This window comes from Oenanthe melanoleuca, chromosome 13 (genome assembly GCF_029582105.1).
Source record: "Oenanthe melanoleuca isolate GR-GAL-2019-014 chromosome 13, OMel1.0, whole genome shotgun sequence".
NCBI lineage: Eukaryota > Metazoa > Chordata > Aves > Passeriformes > Muscicapidae > Oenanthe > Oenanthe melanoleuca.
The window spans coordinates 14,392,226-14,410,051 of record NC_079347.1 but is presented as its reverse complement, the minus strand read 5'-3'; the positions used below and the strand labels follow the sequence as shown (position 1 = coordinate 14,410,051).

General features: G+C 38.0%; 1 long non-coding RNA gene across 2 annotated transcripts in view; it reads left to right on the top strand.

Moving 5' to 3' along the window:
• The window catches only part of LOC130258646 (uncharacterized), a 53,235-nt gene extending 35,444 nt beyond the window's left edge, over positions 1-17,791 (top strand). The window contains exons 3-5 of one of the 2 annotated variants that reach the window (XR_008841528.1): positions 15,197-15,279; positions 16,089-16,176; positions 16,611-17,791. This is a non-coding gene — a long non-coding RNA (uncharacterized LOC130258646). The remainder of the gene's footprint in view (positions 1-15,196; positions 15,280-16,088; positions 16,177-16,610) is intronic. The other variant, XR_008841529.1, reaches the window with a different exon arrangement.
• The last annotated feature ends 35 nt before the right edge of the window (positions 17,792-17,826 follow it).

Genomic DNA, 17,826 nt, shown 5'->3' with positions numbered 1-17,826 from the left:
AGAAATGTAGGAATATTGTTCTGGGTCTGTAGCCCAACTCCTTTGTGTGTTACTCTGATCCACATGTTAGCACAGAAGACTATACAGCCATAAAGCTTTAAAATTGTTCCATATCGATATTGCAATTAAGATTGTACTTATCTGGCTGCTGATATGATTTGAAATCTGTTCTTCTTGTGTTTTGAAGTTCAAAGGAATAATGCAATTGTCCTGCAATAAATCTGCTCAGGAGAAAGTCTTCACAATGTTAAATACTTGTGGTATCAAAACCAGCATTGCTGATCCTGAAAAAAGGACATCTGATTTCTAGAGGGTGACCATTCATCCAAAATTGAGCAAAAATATATATTATATGTTGTTTCCAAAGGAACCAGCATGTGATCTCCACACTGTTCTCACAGTGCAAACATTTAATTAGTCACAGCTACAATGCTAGCTTGAATGGCAGTCCTTACAATATTCTTTTATTTAATTAAATTTTAATGCAGTATCTTTATATTGCAAATCCTGTCATACCACTAAATCCATTTTTCTGCTGCTAGATGTGCATTTAACTCAGGATTTGAATCATGCTCAGCCTTATTGTTCCAAGTAACAGAATTTGATAGAATGGATCCACACAATACTGCACATAATAAAAATGGCAGAATCAGAAAGCTGAATTGCAAAGCCAAAAATGGAGGAAAATAAGCTGGCACTTTTGGATGACTCTGTTTTGGAAGGCCAATGTGTTTCCAAGGCCATCTTTTCAAAAATTGCCACTGACCTTTCCCACAGTGCTGAGCAGATCTGTTGCAATTTCTTATTAATCAGTATAAGTCAAAAAAACACGCTCTGTAAATTTACAGAGCTGGTATCCAACTCCTTCAGTAATTGAAAAGAAAATTAAAATCTTCCGTTCTCATAACTGTTTTGGCTTTCTTTTTGTATTTCCTACACTAAGGCGAGGCAAACTGTCCTAGAATTTACATTTACACTCAGTGCTTTCAAAAACCCCTCTCACATAATTACAACTCTAATAATCCTTCACCTGCCACCTCAGTTTCTCCATGTGAGAGATTTTTGCCATTTGATGTTACAAATTACTTCATAATGTAGGAAGAGGAAGAAAAAAAATCTTTAAAAATCATCTAGAAATCAATTCTTTCACTTAGTGAAAAAAGAGACTAAAAAATGAATTGGACAATCTTTTAAGGTGTTCTTAAACCAAGAGGATGTAATTTAAGAACAAATTAAATAGCCAGCAGATATTTTCCTGTATTTAAAAATTAGCTTCTTATTTCCATAATTTAAGGTTGAAGAGCATTTTCCAGCTACATGTCTTGTGCATTACTGAAAAATAAAAGTAAGGAAAAAACAACTTAATTATATGTATTTTTTCATATATTAGAAAATACTTATTCGATAAAACACAACATGTGCATAACGTAAAAAATAATGTTTGCTAGTAATTTATTATTCTACCCCCAAATGCCATAATGGCTTTGTTATATCCCAGAATTACAAGTACTGATAAAATTATCTTATTGCTCCCCTTTCCCATATTTCCCACAATTATCTAGTAGTTTAATGCACTAGTTGGACTAAAATACATTAAGATTACTTTGTGTTATGAATATTCACTCTTGAAAATCATTCATATGAAATCATTCCATTTTAAAAGCCACTTAAAATTAACCTTCCTGACTTGTACTCCCAACTCCTACCCTCGATTCTGGTTGGAATATGGTCCCCAGAGATCCAGCCAGTGACCCCCACTGAAATCCCACCTGTGTCACCGTGTGATGCTATCCCAAGAAATGAAGCTTTCTCAGAGTGAGCTTAGTGGGTCTTTGCTCTGGGATTTATAAAATGCAATAAAAAATGACAAAAAACACAAATGCAAATATCTTTTAAAATATAATATTAGCATTGTCAACATGAAAGACTTTATTTACTGCACAGAGGAGAAAATATTCAGAATAGTGTAGTTTGTTTCTGGGAATGCATGAAAAAGTTTCAACAACTAACACACAGTGTTTCTTTGCAAAATAGCCCCGTGCATGATGCTGAAGTGAAATGGGTTTTGCTCATTCTTGTAAAAGAAGGTCATTACCTGCTGTTGTGACTGCTCCTTTTGGATTACCTGTCTTTGTCTCTGCACAAGTCAAACAATAAATAAAGGTAGTCTGTTAATATAGATTAGAGGTTAAACTGTTATTTATTGTCACCTTTTATGGAGAGATTCTATAAAGGTTGTTATTGACCTTCCCTGCCTACAAACTAAGAGTCAGGTATTTATCCCAGGCAATCCATTTGCAATGAAAAAAAATTACAGTCTTCCTGAGGAGGCACAGGCAGAAACTGAGCTGCAACGATAAATCCTGATGAGTAAGAGTTCCCAAGCTGAAATGCATCACAAATTCACATCAGGTTATGTCTTTGAGCATATGAGATGGGGAAATAGTTGAGAAATAACAGATCCCCTCCTCCAATTTTTGAAGTCTTCTTTTAAGCATCCTCTGGGATTTGGATAGATTTGAGCATGAGAAAAGTATACAGCACATTTTCATTCCTTTGAGTTTATGTAGTACAGAAGGCTATAAAAGTAAACAACAGCAACAACAAAATTAGCATTCTCTTTCATGTGTTCCTTGAAATTGAAATGGTTGAAGAAAAATCAATGTAACAACCACCCACTTACTGTGCCTTAATCACATTACCAGAATTCCTTTAAACTGGTTTGTGATGGTATTTCTGCAGTGTGCTCTGGATCAGAACACACCTCAGAAATTGGCTGCAAAGGTTGCTGTAACCTTGGAGCCATGGAAAAACTTCCTGAGTGCAGAGAGTGGAAGGCTCCTGCTACAGTGAATAAAAATTCCTAACCTGAACATCCCAAATTTTGAGAGTGTCAGAAATCCAGACTAAGCCTCCCATAATGCTAAGAATGGAGAAGAGAGAAAGAAGATCTCATAAATACTTTATTTTCTCTTTTATAAAGCAGGCACTGTCTTCTACTTCCTCACCCAGTCTGTCTTACAGGCTGAACCCTATGAAATTGTGATTGTTTGAAAAGATTTAAAAGCCACTTCCTCCTGCAATCCTCCAATTCTGCCCTGTTGTCACTTCACCTGTGACCACCCCACAAGGTTACAGCAGAAGGAAATGAGCCATAATGACATTTGAAGAAGAAATATCCATCCAGGACATGGCCTTTTTTTCCTAGCCCAGCTTGTCAAAATGTTGGCAGAGTAGGCAGCAAAGAGATCTTATGGGATCCAGCTGGATAAGTGCTGGTGGTATTTCATCATCATAGCAAGTCAGAGTGGGGAAGGGAGAGCTCTGCAGCCAGGCACGAGGTGTGTTAGAAGCTGTAGCAAAGAAACTGTGACCTTGTTCTGCATTGTCACTGCAAAGGGTGACACAGGGCCTGGCCCCCTCATCACCAAGCCATAAACAACCTGCTCAGACTGGCAGAGGTAAGAGGACAGTTGGTGAATGTTTGCATCTTCCTCATCTCAAAAGCAAAATGGTTAGAAAAATTCAAATATTTTAAATGTTTAAAGAGGCAGGGCCATGATTTGTTTTCCAGCTGATGTCTGGGCAAGTATCTCTGAATTCTCTGTGTGTAACTACTGAAGTTCTGCCCTGGTTAGTTTAAAGTACTCATTTATTCTTCAGAGCAAACCCCAAATTCTCATATTAATTAAATAAGACAAATGGAGAAGTAAGTCCTTATCAAGTAATTCTTTACAAATATCATTACAAAACCCATAGGAAAACCAGCCAGGAAACACCATAAGGAAAGAAAGAAATTGTAGCAGAAGAATATAATATCCACATTTTCCAGAAACTTAGAAAGTCTGAGGAATAAATTTTTCCCTGTGAGGGTGGTGAGGCCCTGGCACAGGGTGCCCAGAGAAGCTGTGGCTGCCCCTGGATCCTTGGAAGTGTCCAAAGCCAGGCTGGACAAGACTTGGAGCATCCTGGGATAGAGGAAGGTGTCCCTGCCCATGGCAGGGGAGTGGAACAAGATGATCTTTAAGGTCTCTTCCAACCCAAACCATTCTGAGATTCATTCTAAATTCTGAGGAGGATGTTAATCTGGAAAAAAATACAGTAGCTTAGGTCTGACTGTAGCCACAACCCAGGAGATTATAGAAGGTGGGGAAAATATGAGAAAAGATTTCAGCTCCTCAACAGCATTTTACTGGTATGATCCTGCTAACAGCCTTGCTCCATCTCAAAGTTTCTTGAGGTCAATGGTGTTGCTCTCCTTGCAGCACTTTGGAAAAAATGTCCACACATTGGTTTCAGTAGTCATCCATTTTTGAGGCAAAGTGTTTTGTTTGCATGTGGGTTGTTATGAAACGTGCCTTGCTTTTCTTTGTTCTAACTGCCTGCTTGGGAAATCTGTCATTTTAATGGCCAGAGCTTTTCTTTTTCCCTTCCTAGTCTTGGAAAAGACCAAAATGTCACTGCTTGCCCAGCTATCCTCATGAAAGTGTTGGAGTGGATGCAGTCCAGTGAGCACCTAAACAATCTGGTCCAAAGTGCTTCCATTTACTGGTGACACCATCAAGGCTCAGGCAAACCAGCAGGAGCACTGGAACTGCTAATTGTTAATAATCATGTTACTCACATTTAATTCCTTCTGAAAACAATGGCCTATGAACCAGGTTGCCCCTCACTTCATGAACTGTTTGCACTGTCCAAAAATTTTAACAATCTGGCAGGTGTGCAGAGCTTTATTTAAAGTGACTTTATGTCACTTCCCAGCTGCTGTATCCTGTAGCCCCTGGGTTACCTGTGACAGACCCATTAATTGGGCAGCTCTTCAGAGACAAGGTGGGAATGCTCCAGTGACTCACAACTGAGCTTCACCTTAGACTGATGTGTACTGGTAGGTGGAAATTTAATTTTTTTCTGCATCAGCTGTAATATTTTACTTGCTCATTTTCAGGTTACCTATTTGCAGCCAAGTAAAATCAAATTTAGGGAGCTTTTAAACCAAAATTTGAACTTACGTATTCAAAGACCTCTAGAGGTGTGCTACACAGAATATTAAAGATGCTTCATTGCTGCCAATTCTGCTTCCCAGCAGCAAGGAGAGAGGGATTTAATCAAAAGAGAGTGCCTGGGCTAAGGGTAAATCATGCAACACTTTTCAAAAGTGGGCAATGCCTGCCTGGTTAGGCACAGCAGACTCTACACCCAAAGCATTTAAAATGTATTTTATTGCACCAGCACTTGCCAACAAATCCTTGCTAATGTGATCAAAGTGTTAATGAACAATGACATGAAAGTTGCTTCTGGCAGTTTTTTCAAAAAGTGGCTGAGGCCAGGCTGCCCAGTAATGTTCAGCAGCTGGTAGGCCTTTGTGTCAGAGAAACTGGTAAGAAAAAGGTAATAAAACAACTTTACATGAATCATTTGGGTGAAGTGTTTTGACCTTCTTGTTTTGGAATGACAGCATACATGTATTTGTGAATCTTTTTGTGGTACTTTTATTTTTCAGTGGTACAGTTATCAAAACCAAATTTGTTACAGTTAAGAAATGGCCTTCCTAGAATAGATCAAACAAGTCACTTTTGAAACACTGAGCATCAGAGAGCTGATGAATTTTTGCTTTACCAAAGGTTGATTTGTAAGAAAGGCTAAGATTTGTTATATGTACACAATGCACACGTTCCCCTGGTGAGATATGATGATTAAAGTAAGTCAGACTAGGATTTTACTCTTCCAGATTCCTCTCTTTGTGGTTCTTTACAAACATTTCATGCACATTTACACCACAATTTTTTCCTAGAGGAGAAAGCTATAAAAAGCAGACACTGAAGCAATATAACCTGAGTGTCATAAAAACTTGGGCAGTAAAATGTCATCATTTCTCCAGAAGATAAATGCTCTCATGACTTTCAGTGGAGCCCCATTGCTTCCTTTAACTGCTAAGGTGGGCTCAGGATGACAGCAGAGCAGCAACACCAAAATGATCCTACAGTTCAGTGATCAGTGTTGGTATCAACCAAGATAACAAAGGCCCCAAGCTATGATCAGATGATAAGGTGTAAAAGTCACTTATGTAAATTGCTACCAGACCAAAGTCTTTATCAAAGCAGAGCCCTTTTATTCTATGACCTTATCCTCTCTACTTTCTTTTTTCCTTGATTTTAGAGCCACACAGAGATTTTTACTGTTCTGGAATAACACTGTATTTTAACCCTTCAATGCCAAACTTTCGGCTGTATTCAAATATTCACTAAGACAAATTTTGTTCCTCTCATTGAATAAAATCTTTGTGCTCTCCTGGATTTAGTTCAGAGACAGCTCCTTAGGATCCCTGTATGTCTCTTTCTGAGGCACAGTAACCTCTGCAGTTCTGTGACAAAAACCTGCAGTTTCTTTACAGCCATGGACAAGGAGCCTGACCAGCAGTGTGCAGTTTATTTTGTAGCTGCTCATTTTTCTTATCATCTCTATTGCAAGAGTGTAAATTCAAAGTAAATATCTTTGAGGAATATCAATTCAAATGAAAATTACGGGAGGGGGTTTGTGAATAAAATATTGAGGCAAGTGTGCTCAGAATAGTTGAATATTTACACAGGTAAGGGAGTTTTCAATTTCATAGATTCCTTATTTAGAGCTCTCTCTTACAATTGTCAGCAAGAAAAAACCTGCACTATTATGCATAAATTGGAAATTGATGTCAGAACATTTTTACCATTTCCACTTTACTTAATTTCGGTATATCTCATTTAATTTTGGAAGGAAATTTATAGTGATTTACATGTCCCAGACATGTCAAAAGAGATATTAAACAGTATTAAGCCTTAAGAAATAATCCTACTTTATTTCATTCCTTCTGAGGTCTGTGCAGAGGAATAATGTGAATGGATTAGGAAATTGGTGTAATACCTGTCAAGTAATGTTATCTGTGAATGTGCATGAATTCTCCAAAGTTAAACCAACTGTTCTATATCAAATTCCTCAGATTCTTGAGGAGGGCAGGAACAAAAATAACCTATTAAATTAGCTTGTAAAGCTCCACTTTCAATGGGCCATTTTTATTTTCTTGGTGCTTACAAAGCTTAATTCAGTGCTTTGGAAACATGTTGTCTCTGGCTGAACCCACAGCTCTTTGCTGCAAGGATATTTCTGCACCTTCAGTGGGAGCCAAGCAGAAAAGGAGGGAACTTTGGCCAGGTCATTTTAGTCCTTGCAGCCACATCAGAGTGCCTGGATCTGCAAATGTTTGGGGTGCACAACTCCACATCCACTGCTTTGGGATGTGCTCTCAGCAAAGATGACTGATCCTGCCTGGGAGTTCAGTCCTGCTGCTGCTCGGGGTTTCAACTGAGTAAACTAATTTTGGGAAGCAAGTCTTGCCTGGCTGCAAAATACAGCAAACAGAGCACCCTTTTATTTAAATATTTTGTCACACTTCCAGAAAGTATACCTGAGATGTGAAGGGAGAAAGCCTCACAATGTAAGTTTATAAAAGTCCTGGAAATTATCTTGTCTGCTACTGAGGGGCAACTAAAGCATCTGCTGGGCTGGAATAGGATATTTTGATTGCAAGCACTTAGATAATATGCATAGGATCCAGACAGTCTGGATTTCAGCTGTTGTGAGGGTAGAAGGTACAGTGTGTATTAACTAGCTCTGGATTTGAAATTGAAGAAAAAGCTTTTATTGAACCTTTTATTGATGTCAGCTGTGTAGTGCCTCCAGCAGAAAACACGTTTTGTGAGTTTACTGGTGTCAGCACACAGCTGACATAGGCACAGAAAGCAGAGAGGCAGCTGGCACCTGGCATTGCCTTGCCAATGGCAAATATGCCTTCATTTGTACCTGGTAGTGTCTGGAATCCATTTCTCACCCTGCTGGAGGGATCACAGGTCCATCATGTGCAGGGAATCAAGGTGGTGAGGGCACTGAAAAGGTGCCTGGTTTGTGTCAGCTGTTACTGACTCTTGACAGCCACATTCCACTTTAGGAAATTTACACATGGTGCTATTTCTTGTCCAGGCAGTTTGAAAATGTTAGGACTGACTTCATTTACTACCAAATCCAGCTCCTGTGTTACTTGTGGGAATGGGAAGCACCTCCCATTTCTTTGTGCTGTGTCTGCAGCATCAGTCTAATAACCAAATCACACAGACCCTTTCCATGATTTATCCAGCTTCCAAGCTTGTTGAAAAATGAGCACAATAAAATAGGGTTGGAAAATATTTCTCTGGTTAAATGTCACTGTTAATATATCAGAATGCACAGAAATGGGGATTATGTATAACTATAGATATTTTGCTGCATTTAAATGTGCCTAATTTGTCACTAAATTATTCCTCTGTCGTACCAAAGAAACCTACTAATGTCATAAGAGTTTTTGCCCATTTAGAGTTTACAAGAGAAATTATCAAATGTCAGACCTGTTCCTGAAACTGTCTTCCAAATTCTCATTTTTGTCTTTTTGAGGAGTTTTGGGTACTTTTTTTTACACAGTTTCATTGCACGTTTTAAATTATTTTTATTAGATAAAAAAATTAAAGCAATGGTGTATATATATAAAATTTATCTGAACAGGAAAGACCCTGAAAAGAAGCATAATTTTGGCATAACCAAGTTTGGTGAAGCAACAAGGAGAAGGGCCTGATTCCCAATTTTGAAAGTATAGAATCATAGAATTGTTAAGGAAGGAAAAATTTCTAAGACCATCAAGTCAAACCATTCCCCCAACACTGCCAAGGCCACCACTAAACCATGTCCCCAAGTGCCACATCTATATGTCTGTTAAATCCCTCCAGGGACAGTGGCAGATATTAGTCTTTAAGGCCAAGTAGCTGCCACAAAATGATCACAGCTAATAACAGATTAACATCTGTCAAAGCTATTTCAGAGCAGTCTTGCTCCAAGTTGGAGAACTGTTAAATTCCAGTTGAAATAACTGATTTCACACATTCTCCCTTCTGCTAAAGGAATTGTGAGTACTCCAGTATTTTGGATTGCTTATTTGATTCAGAATATAATACATCTTTTCCACGTCTGCACATGGAGCATGGCATCATCCAGGTACACACCTGGTGGGTTTTGTGCAGCCAGGACGTGCAAACATGAGGTTTTCCCGCACATAAATATTCCCTCCTGTGGGTGACACTGGGAGGGATAATCACAGCCAGTACAGAATGTGAGCAACCTCTGTTTTGGTTTGTATTCCTTCCCCCTGCCCCAGCCTTCCCCAGGATCACAGGATCCCTGAGTGGGAAGCTAACACAATGTGCTTTTAATGCAGTGCCATTAATTATCTGACATCTCTTAGATACTTGTCATTCTCACATTTGGGCTGAACCACCAGCCTTTTCAGGCAAGCATCTTCTGCTTTCTGCTTCCTTTTCCTGGCACACTTTGATTGTGGGAAGGAGGGCATCTAGTGGCTTCTCTCTTGTTGCTCTCTACTTCCACCTTTCAGAGACTGTGACACTGAGAGTGTGTTAGGTGGACTTTGTGACACAGTTGTATGTATAGAGTATGAAAGTGTTACAAGAGTGAAGTCTTTATTTATGAAATAAAGGATTTGCAAAAAAAGCCTTAGTTACAGGGAAATGCCCATTCAAACAGCAGAGACAGGAATTGGTTCAGGATGTTTTATTGTGCTTTCTCCTGGCCATGTCATGACTTAATCAAAAAGAAGTCTTCTGATAAAGCAACAAAAGAACTCAAGCCTGTAATTTCAAAATTATAATACTATTTCCTTGAGCAGAATTAAATTCTTTTGTTCAGTTCTCATTTCTGTACTTCTAATGTTTATAGAGCTTTTCATGTAGTAATGTGTGCAAGCTGGCAAATGAAAAATAATGTGGATAATTACAACAGAAGCAGTTAACAGAACTGTAATATCTACATTGTATCTCTAACCATTACAGTTGATGGTATTAAATTCATTTAAATGAAGAAGGGCTAATTTGCAGCGTGGCAAATTATAAACTTGACTTACTGGTATTAGCACACTCCCTTATTTCTCTCTGCAGTATTTCAGGCACTATGTTGTTACTTCTATAAAAATCTAGGAAGATAAAAAATCAGTGATGAAATATCTGTATAAACAGAGCTGTCAAGCAATGACATCTCAGTCAAAAGGGCTCAGTGCTTTCCAAAAGAAACTGGATTCACTGGTTTCTTAGGATCTGGAGACAATTTCACAGATCCTTGCCTTATAAACTTCCTTTCCCTGAGTGGATTTAAAATCTTTTTAAATGGCATCTGGTGTGAAAGGTTCTAGAGAAGCAGATGTGAGTGTCCCTGAGAGCTAGAAGCAAACAGTTCTATGGCTCTGGACAGCTGCTTGTAAACATGTAAAGGTTCACAATTGCTGTCAAGCCCTGTGTCATTTCAATGGCTTTATGATGAACTGGGAAAATATTTGATAGCATCAGCAATCACTTCTCTTGTGAAATCCATAAAGCACGAGGAATTTCTAAATGCTTCTTGAAAATCTTCCACTCAACTCATGAATGTATGTGAATTTCACTTTAAAAACCACTGCAATATCAGTTGTGCTTCCAAATCCCAGTGGCACAGGCCTTGCATGCCAAGTTTTCACCAGCAGCTCTCCCTTTCCTTGATATTTGGACAACAGAAAAAAGAACAGATAGCAAAAATAGAAAGCAAAAATATTTGTGAATCTCCCCAAGTTCCACAAAAAATATAATTTGTGATTAATTATCCAAATTATCCCACCAGAGCCAAATTGATATCTACTGTTTATCTTTTAAGAAACTCTGCACCTGACTTTAGTAAAAAATTGAGCAGCACAAGTGTTATATATGAATGAGCTGCAGGAAATATACCTTTATTTTTGCATAAAAGATATTTATACCAACTAAGCAGCTTCAACACACAATTCCATCTGTATTAGCATTAGATGTGCACTCGTCTTCAGTTATTGAATATTCCAGTTTTTTACAGGCCATGTAATTACCTTAAATATTACATTTAAGAGCCATTTTAAAGCTATTTAAAGCTATCAGACATATTATATATATATATATATATATATATATATATATAATACCATAAATATATATTTCAACTCAGGGTTTTCTCTTCCTATTTCATGAGCATGTTTTAAGGCAAGGCCATTTGCTTAGCACTCTTTTTCACCTACCACTCTTTGCCTCAACTACTTGGACTTTTAAAGACAAAGTCTGACTTTTGCTTTACTGTTTTTGTACCATGATCTGGTCAGATTTTTGTTGGCCTTCAGCATTTGCCAGTTTTCATCACTTAAAATCTGACATGTGCTCCAAAGTTTATAAAATACATTATTTTATCTGAAATTATTGTCATTTTTCAAGGTTGCGTGGTATTTTGTGTGTGTTGGTTTGGTTTCTATTTGACTTTCCTTTCAATCTGGATTAAAAATGTTTATATTCAGGTGATCGTAAAAAATCAGTTTCTCTTTTGCCAAAGCTGTCATGTGAAAGTTTAATGACATGCATTGAAACTTTAAGTTGTCCTATTAGACCCACTAGGGAATTTTTTATGAAAGCTAAAGCCTTCACAGTAACAGCAAATGGTAATATTTTCAGTAAAACTTTTTAAGGCACTTGGGGATGTAGTTTAAGAATTATTATGGTGGTAGATGGCAGGATTAGATGAACCTGAAGGTCTCTTTCAACCTTGGTGATTCTGTGATTCCTTATGTCTCATCTATTACTGCAGTGGCATAAATGTGACTTCCTTAAAGGACAGATTCTCTAAATGTTTATTAAGCTGCTCACTCAAATATTGTTTTGAAGTCAATACACTTTTTTTCTACTTCCCACTGGAACAATTTCTTTAAACATCTTTGTAACCATAAGATACAATACAAGATCATGGTTTCTCTCTTTCTACTTCATCTTTTGCTATACAGGAAAATAATTTTGTATATCCATTGTTTTCAAACTCTCCTGTCCAGTGGTTATGTATTTGACTGCTTTATTTTGTCTGAAGTTATACTTAAAGTAATTTTACTGCAGAGGTGAGGAAGGCAGTGCTGTAGAGTGATCTGCCTATTTCAGCTGCCTGCAGAGCTTGCTCATCTCCATCATAACCCTAATTCTGCACCCTGAAATAAATTTCTAGTCTTCCTGATCATTTCCCCTCCTTAGAGAACTGGTTTGGTAGTAATTCTGTCTTTATCAGGAATTCATAAAACTGTCTGAACAGCTTTGCCTGCTACAACCAAATCAGTTCTCTGAAAGCCTGTGGGGACAGAGGGGGTTTGTGTGTAAAGTAGCACACACAGCCAGAGCAGCCCATGATTAAAGAGCTTCAGCTCTGGTGTCTTTGCACATAAACCCGTGGGTTTACTTCAGGCAAGGAGCAAACTGCAGCTCATAAACTGAAATGCTGATGTGAAATTGCCAGCAACACCTACGAGAATGCTCCTCATAGCAGTGTAACTTAATAATTTAAACCTGTAATTTCAGTGTTTCAGTTTGAATTATTGCCTTACAAAGAAAATCCAGAAAGTGTTTCTGTTCCAAGTAAGTTTGAGTGAGGAAATTAAATATCTCTCACTCTCTTCTTTTTAAAAAAATGCCATGTACAGTCAATCTCCTGCACTGCTGGTCACCTTTCTGCTTAATATCTCACATTATTGAAGATTATTTTTAGAAAGGCCCAGATTTAAGAACCACTCTATTTGGTTTGTCCGGTTGGTTCTGGCAACTCAATTTATTGTACATATTTTGAATCTAAATTTTCTGGTCATTACAATATCCTGTTTTTGCTTCTACTGTTAGTTTACAGAATAATTTAAATACATTGTGAATGATTATTTATAGCACGTGGGAAAAAAAATCAAACGTAGAAAGTAAACTGACAGAAAAGGGTTTATCAGTTGAAGCATTCTGCTTTACAGGTTAGTGAAACAAATATCTGCTCCTTCTACTGACACAAATATTTTCAGGACATTGCTAGGATACCATTTGGTTTTTTGAATCTATATTTATATAAACTTTTGTAGATTCCTTTTGTTTAGAAGATATATAAAACCAATCATATATTCTTTTGTACATACCTCTGTTTTGTATTCTACCATCAAAACCAGCAGCTTCAGCTGGATTTTTTCCTTAGAGACCACAGAAGGGGCACAGTTAACTTGTTTGCCCCGAGGTGCTGGCAGGAGGTTGCAAACCAAAAGGCTGTAGAGTACAGGAATTAGTGCATGTGTGAAGGGTTTCCTGCTCTGCATTTCTCATCTCCAGAAAGCCCCACAATGTAAGCAGCATATCATGTTTTCTCTTTGAATCACACTTTAGCTGTGCCGTACCAGAAAATGCTGTTCTGAGTTGCAATTCAGTCATAAACCAATATATTTGGAATGCTTTGTTTTAAAGAAGAAATCTCATGAAAACAAACTCTCCTGCACATCCAAATAATTCCACTCTCCTCTGAGGTCCTGGTTATTCCTTCTCCACTGGTGCCAAATAGTGAGTTTAAAATACAGATGAATGCTGAGCAGCAGGAAAAGTGGTTCCAGTAAATTAGAGAAAAGTGCTGACAGCCACTCCCCAGCTTGGTGTCCCTGGCTTTAAGTACTACAGCACAGACTGGGGAAGAAATGAGCAGCTCCCAAACCCAGATCATTAGTTAGCAGGTTTTGTTGATTCCAGCTCAAGTCAGGGATGTGCCTCTGAGGGCAATGGTCATCGCTAAATTAACACTGAGCACGGTCTAAATGGATAAATCTGTCTAGCAAAGTGCCTCTCTTGGCTTCCTTAAATTCAGGTTCATTATTAAGCTTTGCTCAAATAGTATAACTTACTCTACTCCATATGAATTTGAATTGATGGCAAAAAAGAACTGACTGTTTGTAAATTAGTTGCTGCACACACAATAAGCTCTCCACAGGCAGGGTCTCAAAGGCCAGCAAGAAATTCACCGCTCCTGATGACACCTCAGTCCTCTCTTCTCCGTTTCTTCTTCAGCTCTTGCAGCATTTGCAGCTGCTTTCTACCACCCACTCCTAAAATTGTGACTACCCCAGGACTCTTGCAACCCGCTGACCTCTCATGTGCTGGAAGAGGAACACACCAAGGGCTTTCCTTGCTGAGAGAAGCAGGAGGCAGCCAAGCCCTGGGGCTGCTGCAGTGGGGGACAGCCCATCCTGGCTGTGGTGACAGCAGTGTCCTCCCTGCTGGGGGAAAGGGCTGAGCTGCTGCCTGCACACCCCTCCAGCTGCTCCAGGCAGCCTGGACATGGCTTGGAATAACCTGCTCCAGTGGAAGGTGTGTGTCCCTGCCCATGGCAGAACCAGGTTACCTCTATGGTGCCTCCCAGCATAAACCATATTGCAGCTCGTTTTGGATAATTTTGGAGGACTGGCTTCTGTGCAGGGGCTTCACCCTGTGCAGGGCAGGGGCCCACAGGAGCCCAAAGGAGCTGTGCCCTCCCTGAAGCCTGTTTGGAGGGCACTCAAAGGGGACACGCTGTCTGTCTGCCCCAGGGCTGGGCACCTTCTGCCTCACGTCATTGCACCCCTCCTGAAAACACCCCCCAGGGTGAAATAAACCCCCCTCCTTTTTTTCTCCCCCTTTTTTAGGGCTGAAACAGCTGTCACACACTTCAGCTTGCCCGGGGTGTCCTGACGTGTAAGGAGAGACAAGTAGGAGGAATGGGGGAAGAACAAGCCCGGGGATCTGGTATTTAATCTCAGCTCTCTTACTCACCAGCAAAATGTGCCAAAAAGAGAGTTTTAAAGTCTCTTAAAGAACCTTGGATCACGGTGTGGCCAGGGGAAGATGCACCACCATAGACATTCAACACTTTTTTTTGTGTTTGACTTAGATTTTTCTTCCATAAATGACATTAGAAACCAATTTCAATGCCTTTCTAGATCTCTCAGAAAGTTTTCAATTAAAAAAGCACACTAATATATTTGAGGAATTCTTCACCACCATTACACATCCACTGTTAGTAATTCCACCTTGAACTTCTGAAAAAAACTGAAACACTCTCCCTAAAGGTAAAATAAATAAAATCCAAGCTTTTGATTCTTCCTCAAGAAGAATTAAAATTGTTTGACCTCTTATATTCTACTTACAAATAACACTAATGAAAATAATGTATAGTCATTATATTTTAAATGTTATTACATATTTTATGTGAGATATAAATTTCTATATTTTATACTTACTAATCCTTAATAATTTGGGGATTGTCTTTTCAGAAGCCTCAGCCATGACTGAAGAACTCAACATAAAGCCACTGACTGAAGGGAAAAGAGACTCAGACAAAGAATCTGTATTAAATGTATGTTAATTTTTTTGGTAGTACTTCTTAATGTGCTGAGATTTTCTAGATAAGGAACATTATTTATGAATCACCCAGAATTTTTCCAGATTTTATTTTTAGAATTCCTGAATGACAAGTAGAGAGCTTACAACTAGGCCAGAAATTGTGCTGTGTGCACTTCTCTTTGAAATTTTTCATAAGGAAAAAATTCCTGAAGAGGAGTGTAGTACACATTTGAAATTTCAAATTATACTTAATTTCAAATGGTTAATAGTCTTAATTATGTCTAGATTTGGATTGGTTTTTAATTAAATGTTTAAGTCAGGGAACATGATTTCTAAAGCAGACAAGAAGATATTGGTTATAAACTAATTACAAATGTTTCTGGGTGTGTTTTGGCAGGTTCATTAACACTCAGTGTTAATAGTGACCAGGTGTGTTCGTCACGTTAATGTCACTGTAGCTCCATCTTGTGGCTGAATGATTATTCTCGATTAATTTTCCATTCTGTAGGAAAAGGTTGGTCGAAAACAAACATGAAAAATTATGAGGAGAGGAATTCATAGACATGATTAATTTCACTGTGGCTCTTTCAATAAGAGAACAGTAACAGGGGAAAAAACCCAACCCTGAGTGTTTAGTGTTCACCTTCCATAGCTGTAATTTGCCATGTCTAAGTGGATAATTATAAACTGGGGGAAGTTTTTGTAAAATATTATTTAAGAAAATGAAAAAAAAAAATGTCAGGAGTATTATGGTTATTTGTATAAATGAGTTAATGAATCATATGTGCCTGGCCAGTCATGTTTTGCTCCTATTTCATACAGGTGATCAAAAATTCTAATGGACAGTTTAACCTTGAGGCTGCAATTAAAAATGTTGACACAATGTCCAATGAGTTGAAGAAAATAAATGGTAATTCTGACTTCAGCATCCAGTTAAACAAAAAAACTGTAAGACATTCTTTTTAGAGTGTGCAGTTGTGAATGGCCTGGTTTTCTGTGTCAGACAACTGGGTTTTCATGTAATGAAGCAATAGCTTTGCTCTTGTGTTTTGAAAACTTAATGGAACAGTAGTTAGAGAGCAATAGAATCGTGTTAGTTAACCATGGGAAACAGCTGCTGGGTGATCAGTTATTCCTTTCTAGGAACACTGAGTCTTCTAATGCAAACATTAGTAACATGCTGACACCAAACTGAATTTAACCATCTTGAAGCAAGTGAAACAAGGCAACCCTTCAATTTTTTGAGTGATTTGATAGATGAACACTAAAGCAATGCTGTCTGTAGATTGCCATTCACTATCATTCAATAAATACCATGCTGAGACACTGCCCTTTGTGTTTCAGTGGAAAGCCAGCTACTGCTTTGTGACCTGATTCTGAATTTCAACCATCCTGGGAAGGCCAAAGATTTAAGAGAAGCTGAAGAAAAGGCTTGGAGTTTGACAGATTAAGTAACATTCATTTTCATGTATTTCTATTAATACTGCTGAAGCTGCTGGTACTTCTTCTTTCTTCTTCATCTTGTTTCTTTTAATTAAGTTTGAACTGTACAATGCTAGCATGGTTTCCTGCAGTTAGACTATTTTTATTTTAAGCTAAACATGTGAAATGGAAAAAAAAAAAAGTAGGTTGTTGGTTCTGAGAAGGGTTTTTCAACCCACATTTCCCAAATTAAGCCACTAGGGCTGGAAAGACTGATGTGATTAATCAAAAAGGTCAGGAAACTGGGCATGAAGATTTTCACGTGGTTTTCTCCTTTTAAACAAAGATGTGTTGGAGCAGTAACAAAATTTGCAATTTGCTACAAGTCACTGCTCTCTTATCTCAGTTGTGCTTGGGGAAACAGGATAAGCAAGTGTCAGTGAAGGAGGAACTGCAATTTGTGTTTTGAGCTGTCTTCCTCATCTTAAAAATATTGCTGAGGAATGGGTCAAAGAGCAGATTACTTCTGGAAAACCAAAAGTACTTTTCATTCCGCTTTCTGCAATGACTCTCTAATGCAAATAGCTACAAAAATAGGGAGGAGTTTGTGGTTTCAATGCTGAAATCTTGGCCCAGCATTTGCACAGCCACTATTTTCATGTAGTTCATTGCAATTAATATTCAATCATACTTTACTTGTGGTCATGCTTGAATGTTGAGATGTATTTTTATTCTTACACCAAATATATTTCTCTGAATAATCAAATAGAGATTTATTCTACTTTAAAAAATATGCAATGTTAGAAATTTTCATGCTGGTTTATATTTTATTTCTCTTTCACTGGTGAGATGATTTAAAATCAATAAAACACAATTCCATAGGAGGTGTTTCTGTGTTGTCAGATTTTTCAAGGAATAGCATTACAGTTCACAAGAATTAGTGGTAATGTGGAGGAGGTAGTTCTTAATTTTAACAGTTTTTGAAAAATATTAGAACTGACTTTTCTTTAACCAGATTAGTAGTCAATTTTTAAAAATATTGAGCTAGAAGCTGAAGAATTTTTAAAATTTTATTTTTATCTTTATTTTTGGACTCATAGCTGCATGGAAATGAACTTTGCTAACGTTGAATTTCAGC